This window comes from Zingiber officinale, chromosome 1B, assembly GCF_018446385.1.
Source record: "Zingiber officinale cultivar Zhangliang chromosome 1B, Zo_v1.1, whole genome shotgun sequence".
Classification (NCBI taxonomy): domain Eukaryota; kingdom Viridiplantae; phylum Streptophyta; class Magnoliopsida; order Zingiberales; family Zingiberaceae; genus Zingiber; species Zingiber officinale.
Window position 1 is genome coordinate 70574559 of NC_055986.1, and position 18024 is coordinate 70592582.

The 18024-nt window shown below is 42.3% G+C and overlaps 1 long non-coding RNA gene across 2 annotated transcripts; it reads left to right on the forward strand.

Moving 5' to 3' along the window:
- Positions 1–494: 494 nt before the first annotated feature.
- LOC121967763 lies at positions 495–8775 on the forward strand. Of its 2 annotated transcripts, none has more exons than XR_006107843.1 (3): positions 495–1122; positions 1232–1350; positions 8713–8775. It is a non-coding gene; the product is annotated as an uncharacterized LOC121967763 (long non-coding RNA). The 2 variants fall into 2 exon arrangements; XR_006107845.1 differs by lacking the exon at positions 8713–8775 and adding an exon at positions 1583–1642.
- Positions 8776–18024: the final 9249 nt, after the last annotated feature.

The window sequence follows — 18024 nt, forward strand, 5'->3', positions numbered from 1 at the left end:
AAAACAACTCATCTAACTTTAATTTAGAAAGATTCTTTGAAATCTTATAGGCATCCACAATGGATGCCCAAATGCATTTCGAGGAAACGCGTTTAGAGCGTGCTTGATCAAATCGCGGTTCTCCATTTGGTGGCCGATAGTGTGAAGTCCGTTGAGGATATTCTTGATCCTCGCATGAAGTAGACTCACGAATTCTCCTTCCTACATCTTAATATTAAATAACTTATTTAAAAGAAGGTCTCGCTTGGTTACCTTAGCGTCGTTGGTGTAAAATACCATAACCAAATAATAATAAAATAATAAGATTTTATGGACGAATAACATTAAGGGAATTTTTAGAAATTTTTAGAAATTTTCTGAGAATTTTTCGGAGCTCGTATGACGAGTTTAAGGGGATCAATTATTGAACCACGGGAAAAATTATTTGGAATACTCATTTAATAGAGAGTTGATTATTTTAATTAACCTAAGGTTTAGATTAATTATCCTAAGTTTTGTTTACCGAGCCCTAATCCTTTTTCCTCCTCATCGCTGATTTCTTCTCTTCTTCCCTCAATCTCGCCGCCAACTCATCCCCTCCTCCCGATCTCTCTCGCTCAACGCCGACCACCTCGTCTTCTTCTTCCCCTTCGTTGAGCTCGCACCGCCGCCGACGCATCTCTCCAGAGCTTTCTACTCTCCTTTCCCGATTCTCCCTCTCACCTCTGCTCGATCCTTTTCTTCCCCGACGCCGACGCTAAGGGAGCTGATCGTCGGTGACTGAGTATCCCTCCTCTTCCCGATCTCACCGTCGCGGACACCTGATCGTTGCCACTTGGACGTCGTCGATCTCCACGGCCATTAGTACCGAACGCGGCCACGAAGGGAAGGAATCCAACCCCTCTTCCGATTTGCCGGCTGTGCCCTAGTCCCCAACCACCGCCGTCCTTGTCGCAGCACTTGGGCGCCACACCTCCTACCACTTGTCTACCCTAGGACCGGTTCTGGACTTCCCTCCAGATCGCTGACCACAGTGCTCATTCAATCGACTCACTAATCGTAGATCCAAGGCTGCAGAATCTCAGCTAGATCACTATTCTTCCTCCTTGTCTGATCTCCAGCAACAACCAAATCTAAAATTTGGTGAGTTTTAGATTTTATTACTCTTGTTCTATCAGATCTATATCCTATTGGTGGAATGAAGCGTATATCAAAGGGGTTGAGATTTTGATCTGTGGACTGATTATGACAGAGGAGGTAATTGGATTGCTGTTGGAACGGAAGAATCAGAGGAGGTGTTTGGGTGGCTATCAGAACAACTAGTTTGCTTCTGGAAGAGTAGGGGATTGGTGGAGAAGATTTGACATTAGGGTAAGTATTGATTACCCAAATTATGTTGATCTAGGTCTTGTTATTGGAAATTTATATTTGAATCAGTAAATTCAAATGAATTTGAGTCTGATACTAATGTAGATTTAGTTTTGGTGAATTGTGAAGGGGATGTGGATTTATTGAGTTGATTCAAATATGATTTCTTCTTAATAAGTTTAGGATTTGGTTTATTTTGATTAATGATAGAATTAGTTGTAACATGTGATTATAGGAGGGTGACTGGAGACGAACGTCTCAACATGGGATCTATCGAATACGATCTCTATTTTTGAGGCGGGTATCTTTTAACTTATCTTTTATGATATTGTAATTTTTCTATGCATAGTAATTTATAGCTAGTAGCAATGATCATGCCTAGATTTGCCCTTGGTATGTCACTAGTTGATACCTATAGTGTGTTCTGTTTGTTTCCTGTTATTTATCCTGTCTGTCGGTTCCCACATCACATCCGAAGACCTGTTTCTGGTTTTATTTGTATTTTATTTGGTCTATGTTTTGGTTTACTTAGCAATGTAGAATTTCAGTTTTGGTTCCGGAGTGTTGTGATGTGGTGTTTTGTATTGTTTGTTGTGTTGTGTAAGTCTAGCCAACTAGCAGTCATTCGTTTGGTTTGTAATGGTTTTCTATTGTATTTTTCGCTATGCTCTTCTTTTAGTACAACCGAGTGGGCTGTTAGATATATATATATATATATATATATATAACTGCGTGGTTGTATTTTTGTCATTACAGTCGAGTGGGATGAATATAAACTTCGTGGTTGTGTATATATTCTAGTCGAGTGTGGTTGATGTATATCTGTGGATGTAGAAATGATTTAGATTGTCATTGGTATAGGGGAGATACTGCCGGATTTTCCTCTGGCTGGGACTCCTTGGGGCGTGACAATTTATTTGGTATCAGAGCCACAGGTTTACGAGTCTTATTTCTTGTGTTTTGGATTATGCGTTTTGGTTTTCTCGATGTGACTTTTTTGAGTTTTGGGACCTGGCAGTGGCAGGATATCTCCAAGCTATAGGAGGTATGTTGGTACATTGTTATCATACATTTCTATTAGTATATGCATTGTTGACTATGATAGTTATGACATGTGTTAGTACTCTTTGTTAGTACTTGTCTAGTTGTTATAGCATATATTACATGTATTGGGTCAACCATTGATCATGGTCGACCCTAATAGAGATCAAGGATTACGGTCTTAAGAGATTTTTCATATCATATTACCATTAGTTTTAGCTTCTGTTACTACTAGTTGGTTAGGAGTTGGAGGCACATACCAGTCTTTGCTATTATTAGCTAGGTAGTGGATAGTAACTGCATATTCTTGTTGACTCAGCCAGTATGTACCTGGTTAGATAACTTAGAAGGTACATTTAGGCTAGGTGACCCCCACTGATGTAAGAAGGTGTTGAGCTAAATGATTAACACTTAGGAGATATAACTGTTACCAAGGTGTTAGTTGATTAACACCTATGAGATCCACTATTCCAAGTGGAAATATCATATGAAGATCTACGAGGGGTAGAGTGTCAAATGACAGATATTTTGACTATCTATTTAGTTATAGTGTTTCTCTATCTTGTGTGCATTGCTCGCCTCTAGAGGTTACTGAACCTCAGGTAGAGCAACCGTAGCATGAAGTACTACAACACAATGGTTAGATGGCTCAACTAATATTGTCTCTATCAAGTAGTTTAAGGCCTTGATCATGTGATCATTTACCAGGGTCTTGAGGTCTATACGTCAAATCAGAGTATTTGACCTTTTGTCGACATTTGACGGAGGATATTTACAGTCACGACTATGAGAGTTCTAGAAATACACTCTTGATAGGTAGACTCTTAGTCAGGAGGTTGAGTGAACCATTAGATATAGTCTCTGTAGTGGTACGACATAGACGTGCAATGTTGAACCATAGCGAGTATTTCTTTTTGGCCTCTATTTGTTCGTTTGAACTTAGAGCATGTTATTACTGGATGATTAGGCTGCTATACCTTGGATTGTCTATGATTATTATTTTTACTGCTTGATACTTATGTTTGATTTTTGTGGTATACCACTAACCCATGAGGGTAGGTAGCATAGGGTTTTGTCTGGTTGATTGGGTTAATATGCTGATTAGGCATATCTATGTTGTGTGTACACATGATTGGTATATGTTGTAGGAGTCCTAGGATAGACTGTCTATTTGCAGGTAGTGTTTATATACATGTCTAGTTATGATTGTTGTAGGTTTCTTGTAGATTATACCTATGTGGTTAAGTGTACGTGTCTGATTTTTTTAGTGGAGCTATCTTGTTGATTGAACGTATGTTGTGGTATGTGCACATGTGTTTGAGTGTTTTATTGGAGATATCTTGTCGATTGAACTTGTGTTGTGGTATGTGCACATGTGATTTGATGTATTATTCGAGGTATCTTGTTGATTATATCAGTTTTGTGTGTGCACTCATGTCTATTATGTTTATTGGAAGTATTATGTTGATTATACTCTTGGCGTATGAGTATATATGTTAAGTGAGTAATGTTTGAAGTGTATTGTCGATTATACGTATGTTGATACATGCACACGGGTTCGGTATGTATTGTTGGAGGTATCATGCTGATTTATACCTATGTGTGTGCGTTTGGTGTGTACTAAATGGAGGATTATGTCGATCATATCGATGTAATGTATGCACGTGTGTCGGGTGTATTATTGGTAGTATCGTGATGATTCTACCTAGTTGAGTGTCTACATTATGTCATTGATTGTATTACCCTGTCAACTGATTCTCCTACTGGTGAGTGGCCATTACAATATTGAGGGAGTTGACAGAGGATTTGATATGCTCATTAGGTTGTTATACCCTTGGCCGCTCACAGTGATTTGTGGTAGAGTGATCACATGCAGTCTCTAGCTAGATAGTTAGATGTCTTGGTCATTTATGGATTTTTTTGTGGTGGAGCGTATCTCCCACATATTATAGATTGTTGTGGTGGAGCATTGCTCCCATATATTATCGATCATTTGTGGTGGAGCGTTGCTCCCACATATTGAGGATTGCTTGTGGTAGAGCGTTACTCCCACATATGTTTTTTTTTTCTTGTGATGGAGCGTTGCTCTCACATTTAATGATCTATTCCTTAGTGTTTATTGTCGGGGATCTTATGGTTGAGGAGGTCTAATGTACGAACATTATAAGTTCTTGGTTTTATCATTTAGGCTTATAGTGCCCTAGATGTTATCATGGACTCGATGGTTTGGGTATCCCCAGGATATTGGATCAGTATCCGTTATCTTTATTGACGATGTGGTGATCTATTCCCAAACCGAGGTGTATCACGTATACCATTTTCGTATAGTTCTAAGGATGTTTTGACGAGAACATTTATATGTGAAATTCAGTAGTACGTATTTTGATTGTCTTTTGTGAGATGATTGAGACACATGGTCACCAGTAGGGGTATACCGTAGATCCACAGGAGATAGATGTTGCTACCAGTTGGGAGTTGTCGTAGTCAATACAGGAGACTCACAACTTCCTTTGTTGAGCTAGTCATTACCGGAGGTTCGTTGAGGGTTTTCCTCACGTTGCTATGCCGCTGACACGCCTGACTAGGAAGGGCGTGAAGTTCACGTGGCCAGAAGCTGACGAGACCAGATTTCAGGAATTGAATCAAAGATCAGTGTCGGCTCCAGTTCTGGTTTTGCCTCTGGAGAGGACAAGTTCATACTCTATACCGACGCTTCTCTACAGGCGTTGGGCTCTATTTTGATGCAATATGGCAAGTTAGTCTCCTATGCTTCTCGTTAGTGGAAGGAGCAAGAGAAGAACTACCCTGTATATAATCTAGGGTTAACCGCCATCATCTTTTCTTTGAAGATTTGGTGGCATCATCTTGTATGGTATTACATTTGGGATTCTTACGGATCAAAAAAATCTCAAATATCTTTTCACCTAGAAGGAACTTAATCTCCAACAGAGGAGATCGATGACGTTCCTAAAGGATTACGATTGTACCATTAGTTACCACCCAGAGAAAGCTAATGTGGTTGCCGATGCGCTTAAACGGAAGTTCAGAGGGGCTTTAGCTCGCCTCCAAATTTTAGGCACGGACTTGATTTAGGGTTTCTCCAAATTGGGCCTTGAAGAGCAGGGACAGACAGACAGGGTATTCTTATTATCATGGTTGATCAGTTGTCGATCAGGATGAGGATCTGAGAGGCCCAGGCCTGTGATCAGCACTTACAGTCCATTGACAGCCAGATAACTTTCGGGCAGTAGACTGAGATCACCCTAGATGACGAGGGTATTATTTGTTTTTGAGGTAGATTATGCGTACCACAATCTCATCCGGTCTTGGAGGAGTTACTTTAGGAGGCAGCTGGGAGAACCACCTGCCATTAGTAGAGTTTGCCAACAACAACAGCTATCATTCGGCTATCCAGATGGCACTGTTTGAAGCATTATATGGTAGACCTCGTCGAACACTCACCCTCTGGGAGGAGGTTGGGGAGGCACAACTACTAGGACCTCAGAGAGCTCAGCAGGAGGCAGAGTTGGTCCACACTAATAGACGGAGGATGTCAAAGGCACAGGGCCTCCAGAAGAGTTATGCTGATCGGAGACGCAAACCCCTGGAGTTCTCTACTGGCGACCATGAATTCCTGTGTGTTTCACCCACGAAAGGGGTGAAGAGATTTGACCTCCGAGGTAAGATAGCTCCATGATACATTGGGCCTTTCTAGATCTTGGAGAGGATTGGAGCGGTAGCTTACCGTCTAGCGCTACCATTGTCTCTGGTAGACATTCATGATGTATTTCATGTGTTCATGCCGAGGAGGTACGTATCCGACCCAACACATGTTCTGTCGGATATATCAGTTCTCATTCAGCCTGACGTTACCTACGAGGAAGTGCTGGTATGGATTCTGGACCATAAAGAGCGTGTAAAATACTGAAAAAAATGGCGAATAATAATAAGGAAATTTTTCGGAATTTTTAGAAATTTTTCTGAAATTTTTCAGAGATCGTATGACTCAGGTTACGGGGGTAAAAACGGGGCCCAGGAAAGTCTGTTTAGACTACCTCATTTTCAAGAGGAAAAGTTTTATTTTCTTTTCCTTTTTCCTATTTCTTATTTTTTTTCCCCCGTTACTGTGCGTGTCCCTTCCATTTCCCTTCCTCCTCGCGTGCCCGGCGCCGAGTCTTCTCTCACGCTCGTGCCCTAACCACCCTAACCGGCGCCGCACGCGATCACTTCTTTCCCCGCGTACAAGATCTTTCGGAGAAGGAAGCTTTGAGCCGATTCCCCCTCTTCTTCTTCTTCTCCATTCATCGCTGTCGACCACCAATGGCGAGAAGCTAGATGCCGGCGCTGCCAAACAGTGACGCCGCCGGCTATGGGAGACCTATTACTGTCGGTTGGTCCCCAACGCCGATCTCAGCCTAGGTTTCCAATCTCCTCTCTACCACGGCAAGCCCTAAATCTCCCAATCTCCTGTTTCTCCTTCCTTGTGTTACCACAGCCGACGGCGCCGCTTGCAACACCTCCCCTTCAACCGTGCTCTTCTGCCGACGCCGGTCTCCTTGCCTCTTCCCCTCTGCCCTGATCCGCTTCGGCCATGAGATCTCGCCCCAGTGCTCTGATCACCGGCTGCTAGCTTCCCTCTGCCGGTGCCCTAGTTTCCACTGCTACCAGTGAATTGAGCTCTAGCTCCGGGCTTCGTCCTCTCTTCACTGTCGTGGTCACGGAGAAGGTGCCAAGTGATGGATTCCAGTAGGTTGTTTGCTGTGGATTGACCCTGTTGCCGATCACCACTTTCTCCTTCTTGATCCGATGGGTTCCAGCAGTACCTCTTTAGTTGCAGTGTTGCATTGAGGTGAGAAGTGTAAAGAATTGGATTAGTACTAAATTAAATCCATTATTTTGTTGCTGCATTGAATTTGGTTATGGTTCTAAGAATTTAAGTGTTAATTGTGAACAGAGGATTGATTCATTTTCGGGATTGAGGTTGTTAATCTGTGTAGCTTGAGGTATGGTATAGTAAATTTTGATACATGATGTAGTAGGTCACATGATCATTTATAGGATTATGGGGTTAGTATCATGATTTGTTATGATGAATTGTTAATCAAATTGACATTTTGATTAATAGAAGAGTTATGATCGATATCAAGGATCATTGGATTGATTATAAGATGTATAGTGTTTTGGAAAGATTAAGGGATTAAAGGGTTATTTGATTAGGGTTTTCCCTAATTAGGTTGAGTTGAGATTTAGCTAATTGTTGCATATATAATTAGCTAAATTATAATCATGTGATTTGTAGGGCGTTGATTCGGGATGAGCACTTCGACATAGATGTTGATTAGCTCGATCTACATTGGAGGCGGGTACCTTGACTTATCTTTTTGATATGTCTTGTTGATATGTCTAGTAGGTTATAGCCTTTAGTAATAATTATGTTCGTCCTTGTTTCGGTACGTCACTACCGGATACTCGTCACATGCTTGTTTGCTCACCTGTTATGCATTTTTATGCTAGTACCCATATGATTATATATATGCTCAGTGAGGTAGTGACATACCATGCTTGTTATGTTCGGGACCTAGATTTTTGATATTCTATCTGACCTGTGTACTTTAGATCTTTATATTTGACCATCGATATTACAGTACTCATTTTATATTTATGGATATGGCTATACTGATCAATTTATTTCCATGCTTAGTGTCATGCATCATGATTGCATGCTGTGCGATAGTCCGCTCTATTATTCTTTAGTTACATAGTCTGCACCACTCACGGGTTGGTCGATTGAGCGGTGTGTGTCGGGGACTTTGTTTGGCTCGTTGGTCCGCTCGTGGGTGGCGTGATGCCGTGTTGGCCGGGATTCCTCCCGTCGTGTAAGTTGAGGCATTCGCTCCCCGTTTATGATTTGGGGTCGGAGGAGAGGAGTCCGACAGCATCCGTCCACTCGATCACTCATCGGTGTAGTGATGGTAGAGTGCGGTTGTCACTACCCGGTCTCACCGTGTGAGATAATGGCGGTCGGGGGTGACCCGGGGCATCGTTGGCATCATCGCATCATTCTTGCTTGTGGTTCTTTGCACTTATATCTGCGTTTGGATGGATCGTATGTTTGACATCATGGGATTTATGACACTTCACGATTATTCGATAGGTGGCCCTGGTGAGTACAGTACTCTTCAGCCTTTTCTATTATGCATTACCTTCTTTTGTTCAGAAGACTGTACTCCATAGTTATTACTATTTGTTATAGTTTATTATACATGTCAACTAGGTATCTGCTGAGTTGTTGAACTCACCCTCGTGGACACTATATTTTTTCAGGTACCAGGTTGTTTATGGTGTCGCTTGGAGTATCCTGTCTGCTGGTCCCCACGTCACATCAGAAGACTTATCGGTTTCCCTTATGTTTTGTTTGTTATTGTATTAGTTTGTTTAGCTCTGTACTCCGGTTTTATTTTTGGAGTGTTGATGTTGTTATGTGGTATTTTGTATTGGGTGTTGGTTGTGTAAGCCTAGCCGGCTAGCAGTTTTTGTGTTTTGGTTTGTATTTGTTTTCTGTCATTTTCCGTTGTGTATATATTCCAGCCGCATGTGGCTGATGTATATTGTGGATGTAGAAAGTTTCAGATTGTCCGTCGTACAGGGGAGATGCTATCGAAATTTCTTCGGACAGGGACTTTCCCGGGGCGTGACAGAGCGTCAGCTGCGGAACAAGACTATCCTCCTGGTTAAAGTCGGATGGCAGTATCATTCTGATGAGGATGCTACTTGGGAGCTCGAGAATACGATCCGAGCTCGATACCCCCATCTTTTTACTTGAGACGTGTGGGTTAGGTTCCCGTCAACATTTATACTGTTTAGCTATTACTTGTACTTGTTAATGGTAAATAACAAAATTTGAGGACCAAATTTTTATTAGTGGGAAAGAATGTAAAATACCATAACCAAATAATAATAAAATAATAAGATTTTATAGACGAATAACATTACGAGAATTTTAGGAATTTTTAGAAATTTTCTAGAAATTTTTTGGAGCTCGTATGACGAGTTTAAGGGGATCAATTATTGAACCACGGGAAAACCTGTTTGGAATACCCATTTAATAGGGAGTTGATTATTTTAATTAACCTAAGGTTTAGATTAATTATCCTAAGTTTTGTTTACCGAACCCTAATCCTTTTTCCTCCTCATCGCCGACTTCTTCTCTTCTTCCCTCAATCTCGCCGCCAACTCATCTCCTCCTCCCGATCTCTCTTGCTCGACGCCGACCACCTCGTCTTCTCCTTCCCATTCGTTGAGATCGTGCCGCCGCCGATGCATCTCTCCAAAGCTTTCTACTCTCCTTCCGCTGAGACTCCCTCTTGCCTCTGCTCAACCCTTTTCTTCCCCGACGCCGACGCTAAGGGAGCTGATCGTCGGTGACTGAGTATCCCTCCTCTTCCCGATCTCGCCGTCGCGGACACCTGATCGTTGCCGCTTAGACGTCGTCGATCTCCACGGCCATTAGTACCGAATGTGACTGCGAAGGGAAGGAATCCAACCCCTCTTCCGATTTGTTGGCTGTGCCCTAGTCCCCAACCACCGCCGTCCTTGTCGCAGCACCTGGGCGCCACACATCCGACCACTTGTCGACCCTAGGACTAGTGTTGGACTTCCCTCCAGATCACTGTCCACAGTGCTCATTCAATTGACTCACTAATCATAGATCCAAGGCTGCAGAATCTCGTCCAGATCACTATTCTTCCTCCTTGTCTAATCTCCAACAACAACCAGATCTAAAATTTGGTGAGTTTTAGATTTGATTACTTTCGTTCTATCAGATCTATATCCTATTGGTGGAATGAAGCGTATATCGAAGGGGTTGAGATTTTGATCTGTGGACTGATTATGACAGAGGAGGTAATTGGATTACTGCTGAAACGAAAGAATCAGAGGAGGTGTTTGGGTGGCTATCGGAACAACTAGTTTTCTTCTGGAAGAGTAGGGGATTGGTGGAGAAGATTTGACATTAGGGTAAGTATTGATTACCCAAATTATGTTGATCTAGGTCTTGCTATTGGAAATTTAGATTTGAATCAGTACGTTCAAATGGATTTGAGTCTGATACTAATGTAGATTTAGTTTTGGTGAATTGTGAAGGGGATGTGGATTTATTGGGTTGATTCAAATATGATTTCTTCCTAATAAGTTTAGGATTTGGTTTATTTTGATTAATGATAGAATTAGTTGTAACATGTGATTACAGGAGGTTGACTGGAGACGAGCGTCTCGACGTGGGATCTATCGGATACGATATCTATTTTTGAGGTGGGTATCTCTTGACTTATCTTTTATGATATTATCATTTTGATATGCATAGTAATTTATAGCTAGTAGCAATGATCATGCTTAGATTTGCCCTTGGTATGCCACTAGTTGATACCTATAGCGTGTTCTGTTTGTTGCCTGTTATGCATCCTGTTTGCCATTTCCCACGTCACATCCGAAGACCTGTTTCTAGTTTTATTTGTACTTTATTTGGTCTATGTTTTGGTTTACTTAGCATTGGTGAATTTTGGTTTTGGTTCCAGAGTGTTGTGATGTGGTGTTTTGTATTGTTTGTTGTGTTGTGTACGTCTAGCTGGCTAGCAGTCATTCGTTTGGGTTGTAATGGTTTTCTGTTGTATATTCCACTGTGTTCTTCTTTTAGTACAACCGATATATATATATATATATATATATATATATATATATATATATATATATATATCTATAACTGTGTGGTTGTATATTTGTTGTTACAGCCGAGTGGGCTGAATATAAACTGCATGGTTGTGTATATATTCCAGCCGAGTGTGGCTGATGTATATCTGTGGATGTAGAAATGATTTAAATTGTCATTGGTACAGGGGAGATGTTGCCGGATTTTCCTCTGGCTAGGACTCCTCGGGGCTTGACAGCTGGTTCCCTCGTGAAGTTCAATGAGCTTGTCCCATAGTTCTTTTGCGTTCTGGTGTGGTCCCACTCGGTTCAGTTCTTCTTTCGTCAGCCTATATTGCAGTGTGTTGAGCGCTTTGAAATCCATCTGGGCTTTCTTCTTCATGTCTAGATTCCATTATTCTTGGTCCAATGGATTTTCGGAGTTGTCGACAGGCGCCTTGTAGCCACAAGTGACGCTCAACCACTAGTCAAAGTCGGTCTTCAAGAAGACCTCCATACGTTTCTTCCAGTAGGGGAACTCGTCACCGTTGAACGGAGGTGGACGAACTGTGCTAAAACCTTCAATTTGAGACATTGATTCTGCACACAAGGAGAGAAAAGGAAAACGAATCCCAAGACTTGGTCTTGGATTAGTAGTGCGGGATTAAATTTAAAAATAAAATAAAAACTGAATTGGTGTTGCACCAGTTCAGCTTACTTGTAACGAAAAAAATAATTTCCAAAATGGTAATGATACTGGTTTGGATTATATCGTAAAACTGAAAACCGAAAAGAAAAAAAACTTCACCCCCTTTATCTGATTGATGGTTGTATAAAATCAGAGCAGTACCTGCTCTTATACCACTTGTTAGATCGTAGAGCTCGCTAGAGAGGGGGGGGTGAATAGCGATTTAAAATTTTGAATTAAGTACGCAGCGAAAATACGAATGACAATGCTAACACAAATTGTTTTTACTTGGTTCAGAGCCTTCGTCGACTCCTACTCCAAGACCCACACTTGTCGAGTGCTTTTGTTGGGCAATCACTAATAATTCTCAAGATGTTACAAACGTAAGTACAAGAATAATCAAAGCAATACCGACAATAGAGAAAAGAAAATCGAACACAGGTTGTTGGAGAGGCTTCACAGCGTCGCAAGAGTAAAGCGAAATGGAGCAGTCGTAGAAGTAGTTCTTGTTTTTGATGCTCCGTGGAGGCCTTCTTTTATAGGCATACTCTGGGCGTCCGGATTGTGACGTAGGTCCAGCCAATCAATGAGCTCCAAATCTATGATGAGATAGATTTTGCCTTCCGGGCGCCCGAACCACCTTTCTCCAGAAAGTCCTTTTCCTACAAGAAAATGTTAATCCGAGGCAAAATACAAGTTAAACTACCCTGCAAAATAGAAGTTAGCACAATTATAGTAAAAGAGTAGTAATTAGATTCTATCTCACCGAAATCGGAATCTAGTCACGATCTCAACTTAGATTCCCGAAATGGTTCTAAGTTGGATCAACGCCTAATGTTCTCTCGAATGGGGAATGCGTAAGTCACTCCCCTCCAGTGACTTACCTTAACTTACTTGCCAGACATTTGGTCAGCCCATCGACCTATCTGGACTTCGTGCCAACTATCAGGTCAGCCTGTCGACCTAGCTAGACTTCGTGCCAGCTATCCAGTCTACTCGTCGACCTAGCTAGGCTTCGTGCCAGCTATCTGGTCAACCCATCGACCTAGCTGGGCTTCGTGCCAGCTATCCGATCAGTCCGTCGACCTAGTTGGGCTTCTCCTGCATACTTCATCAAAGTGTTAGATCACATTGAAACTAACTTAATCTTATTTTGTCATTCATTAAAACCTGAGTTAGATTGTCAGTGCTAACCGTACCAACAGATATAATCCAGATCGACTTGTGCAAGACTCGTCCAACCCAAGACAATGTTGTCCAAGTCGTCCAAGAGATGTTGATATCTTGACCAAAGGAGAATCGTGAAAGTGTACGGGTTAATCTCGATCGTCTAGACGGGGTCACCCAAGTAGCTATCAACCTCCCTTTGGGGCTCAAACAAAAACTAATTGCATATCTCTCACACAATCATGATGTCTTCTCCTCGTCAACAAAGGATGTTCTAGGAGTTTCCTTTGAAACAAAAACTAAATCGTGATGTCTTCTCCTCGTCAACAAAGGATGTCTTCTCCTAGATAGATATGCATGATCCCTAGAATAGGGCAAAACCAAAATCTTACATCTCACAAAGACCTATAAGATGACTTGTATGTGTTTCAGTGCACATTAGATACAAGTGAGATGTTAGGATGATGAACAAAACTCAAGATGTTGATTTAGTGCATTCTTTTGAGTTTTAAGTTCATCAAAACACATAGTTATGTGTTTTCCCATCATTGGGAAAGCTAATGTACAAGTCATGTGCATTATGCCCAAGGAACATGATGGGATATTGGTTTTGAAAATGTTTTTAAAATATTTTTGGAAAACTTTAGTGAAGGCTATCTTTTGATAGTAATCACCATTGAATAGTTAGACACAAACTTGAAGAAAACGCTAAAGTTTTTGCAAGTTTTCAAGTTTGTGTCAATATTTGAAAATATAAAGTATTTTCATAGAAAGCTATTTTTCCATGATTAAGTATCCCCTAAATAATGTCTACACGAAATTTCATGATTTTGGATTTTTGTAGAATTTTCTAGGGGTTTCTGAAGTTGACTGAAATGGAATTTCAGCAACTATCAGAACTCCGATCGATCCATGGATCGATTGGAGTTCCTGAATCGATCCGTGGATCGATTCAGAAGGTAAATCTCGCGAGCAGAAGCTCGCTGGATCGATCAGTGGATCGATCCACACATACTGAATCGATCAGTGGATCGATTCGGTTGGTTCAATCGATTGGATCCCAACTCCAATCGATCCAAGTTGCTGATTTTGGCTGGGAAGGCCTGACTTCAGCATCTTTGAACCATGGTTAGTCTATGTAACCATTCCAAACCCTTAAAATACATTTGTATACATAAAAAGGGTGTTTTCATGTTGAAAACAAGGATGGAATGGTAAAGGAAGGCTAAGTTGAAGTTTAGGTTGAGGTTTGTTTCAAACTTTGAACATTTGAACCTCAAAACTTCTAAATTTGGGTTTCCTAAAGGTTTAGGGATTCCAAGTCATTGTTGGTGCAATGACAGAAGTTACCACCATGTCTTTAGGGGGAGGGACTCTTTAAAGGCATGAAAATTATTTTTCATGAACCTTGGAAGGTGGTTAACCTTCTTTAAAGAAAATGCTCATGGACGAGTTTTTGAACTTGAAATGGGGAGTGGATATCCTCATTATTTCAAGTGGAAACTCAAGTGGTTAGAAAATGCTCAAGGTTGGGTATTTGTCTACATTGAGGGTGAAGTTAAGGATAAATGAAGGGTATGAGACCTTCATTATCGTGTTGATCACAACGAGTGATGTTGTGAACAACGATGAGCAACTCTTCAGGGGGAGAGTTGTCAACAAATGGATTTGTTGATGTATACCCAAAATTGGGGCATGGGTTGATGTGTGCCCAAAGATGGGTTGATGTGTTTTATCAGTAGGGGGTTGATGTGTGCCAATAGGGGGAGAATGAAAGGAAGTAAGTTAGGTTTTCATTACCTAGAGGGAGTTTGCCCTCTTAGGGGGAAAATGAAAAGCTTAACTTATGTGTTCATTACCTAGTGGCATGAAGAAGGAGGCTATAGAATTAGCCTAACTTACATGTGGGATTGTAAGTGTTATTGTGGTATTGTCAAACATCAAAAAGGGGGAGATTGTTGGTGCAACATCCCTCAGGTCAAGGTTGACCTGGTTGACCAAGCTGAGTCTTGGTTTGAGTTTAGATGTTTGACAATAAGATACTGATTGAAGAAGAGTCAAGTAGGTCAAGGGAGTGACCGGATACTTGACTGGGAAGTCCTAGTGAGTGAAGCTAGGCAGATGGAAAGTCCTAGTGAGTGAAGCTAGGCAGATGGGAATGTTGGTGCAACCTTAGGTCAAGGTTGACCTGGTTGACCCGACTCGAGGTGACTTGACTCGAGTTGTATTTTGATGTTTAACTTGGGAAGATTGTCGGTGCAACCTTAGGTCAAGGTTGACCTAGTTAAGTTGCATGTTGATGTTTGACACTAGTGAGAGAATTCTATTCTTGATATGGGACAAGAATAGATGTTTGGGAGATTATTGGTGCAACCGTAGGTCAAGGTTGACCTGGTTGACCTGATTCGGGAAAAAGTCCAAGTATGGAGACTTGGCAACGGAAAAGTCCAAGCAGGGAGCTTGGCACTGGAAAAGTCCAAGTATGGAGACTTGGAAAAGTCCAAGCAGGGAGCTTGGCACGCGAAAAGACCAAGTATGGAGACTTGGCACGGGAAAAGTCCAAGTATGGAGACTTGGCATGGAAAAGTCCAAGTATGGAGACTTGGCACGGAAGTCCAAGCAGGGAGCTTGGCACGAGGAAAAGTCCTAAGCGGGATGTTAGGCGGTGGAAAGGTGAGTAAAGTGGAAAAGTCCTAAGCGGGATGTTAGGCAATGAAAGTCCTAGCGGGATGTTAGGCGGTGTGGAAAGTCCTGGTGAGTCAGGCGGTGGGGAAGTCCTAACTGGGATGTTAGGCGGTTGGAAAGTCCTGGTGAGTGAAACCAAGGAAAATCTAGATGGATCGGGGATGATCGGACTTCGGTGTTGGAAAATCCAGATGGATCGGGGATGATCGGACTTGTGTTGGAAAATCCGGATGGATCGGGGATGATCGGACTTACGGTGTTGGAAAGTCCAAGTAGGTCAAAGGATTGACCGGACACTTGGTGGGAGTCTTAGCAGTCAAGGGTGACCGGATGCTAAGCATGATGAACCAATAGGTCAAGGTTGACCGGATATTGGTTGGAAGTCTTGGGACTTGGTTTGGGCAAAACCAAGCTACGGATCGGTCACCGGACGATCGGTGTCTATGTTTGCTACGATCGGTCCGGTGACCGATCGATACTGAAGCTCTGTTGATTCTTGATCGATCCGACGCGTGGCGATCGGTCGAGGCCGTCATCTGATCGATGCGGGACCGATCGGAGACGATGTCGCGGAAGCACGAGTTGGGATCGGTGCGTGGACCGATCGGTGTCTGATCGGTCCACGCGATCGATCTGCCTGATGTACGTACCGATCGCGGACCGATCGCAGTCTTGATCGGTCCGATCGAGTTCTAATTCGTATAACGGCTAGTTTCTTCTTCTTCGCGGTATAAAGCTGGACTTCTGCTTTGCTCTGCTTATCTGAGCTTTGTTGAGCTCTCCCGAAGCTTCGTGTGAGCTTCATCGGCTGGTTCCTGCTGTTGTACAAGCAGTCGACGAGAAGGCGAGTTAGTATTTGTACATTGTTCTTGTCTTTTTACTTGTATTCCTTGTATTCTAGTTTGTTGTTGCAAACGTTTGTGGCGAGGTTTCTCCACCCACAAGGAGTATATTGTATTAGCCGGTTTTCCGGGGGCTCATCCACCGACGGATTGATAGGGCTCGTCCACCTCACGGACACGCCGAGGAGTAGGAGTTCATCTCCGAACCTCGTTACATCCTTGCGTTTGAGGTTTGCTTTCTTCTCCTTAGTTTCTTCCTTGTATTTCCGCTGCGACTAACCTAATCGTAGGAAGAAACGCGAAAGATTGGGGTCGGCTATTCACACCCCCCCTCTCTAGCCGTACAAAGGATCCTAACAAGTGGTATCAGAGCGAGGCCGCTCTTCGACGGATCAACACCCGGGGGAGCACGGGCTAGAGATGGATCTCTATGGAGAAGATGTCACGATTCAACCCTTCTACGAGTCTCACGACAACTTCATATATTGGAAGGTAAGGATGATGTATTTTCTTAGGACTAATATGTTAAATTGGTTTTGTGTACAAGAAGGGTTTTCCCCACCGATGGATGAGGAAGGAAAACCTATCAAGAAGAAGGAGTGGACGAAGGAGCAAATCCACAAATCAACCATCAATGATGAGGTAACGAAAATCATTGAATTTTCTTTACCTAATGATGTTTTGTGTAGGGTAGAAGGATACAATAGTGCCAAGGAGTTGTGGAACAACTTGGCCAAACTTCATGAGAAGAACTCCACTTCAAGTCATGAAGAGGAGACAAGTGAGTCATCAAGTAGCTCACTTCATGGAGATAGAGAATTGGGAGTTGAGGGCTACTCAACATCCAAGGAAGAAGAGGAGGAGAGCTCTTCTTCAAGATCGGAGCAAGAAGAAGCATCTACCTCCGGAAGGGATGAGGAAAAGAGCCTTCATCCATCCTCAACCCTAGGTAACTCAAGCATCGTAATTTCAAATAAGTTACATATAATATGCTTTGAGTGTAGGGAGTTTGGGCACTACAAGAGTAAGTGTCCAAGGAGGGTTAGGAAGACTCCACCGGCACCAAAAGTCAAGGGAGCCGGAGTCCCGACACGCAAAGGCAAGGAGCACGTGGTATGCTTTCAATGCAAGCGAAGGGGACATTATCGGAGTCAATGTCCAAGGGGGAGGCAACCTCACAAGGACAAGGGATGCACATCGATAGGGGGAGCTAAGGCAAACCCTAAGGTACCTTTTAAGGCACACTATTGCAATTCAAATAAGAAACATGCTAGTAGTTTTATTGCTATTGCAAATAATGATGAGCATGTTAACACTAGAAATCAATACATGTGCTTAGGTGCTAAACATGTCAACCTAGATAGGGATACTACTAGGAATGCTAACCCTAGGTTTAACACTTCTAAGGTTAAGGAAAACCTAGGTAGAAACCCTAAATCAACTAGACACATGCCTAGGAGCACCTCAAGAAAGAATGACAAATCAAAACTTGAGGTATTAGAGAAAGAAAATCAAGTCTTGAGGTCAAGACTTGATAATTTAGAAAAGGCTCTTAAAAACATGGAGAAGTCA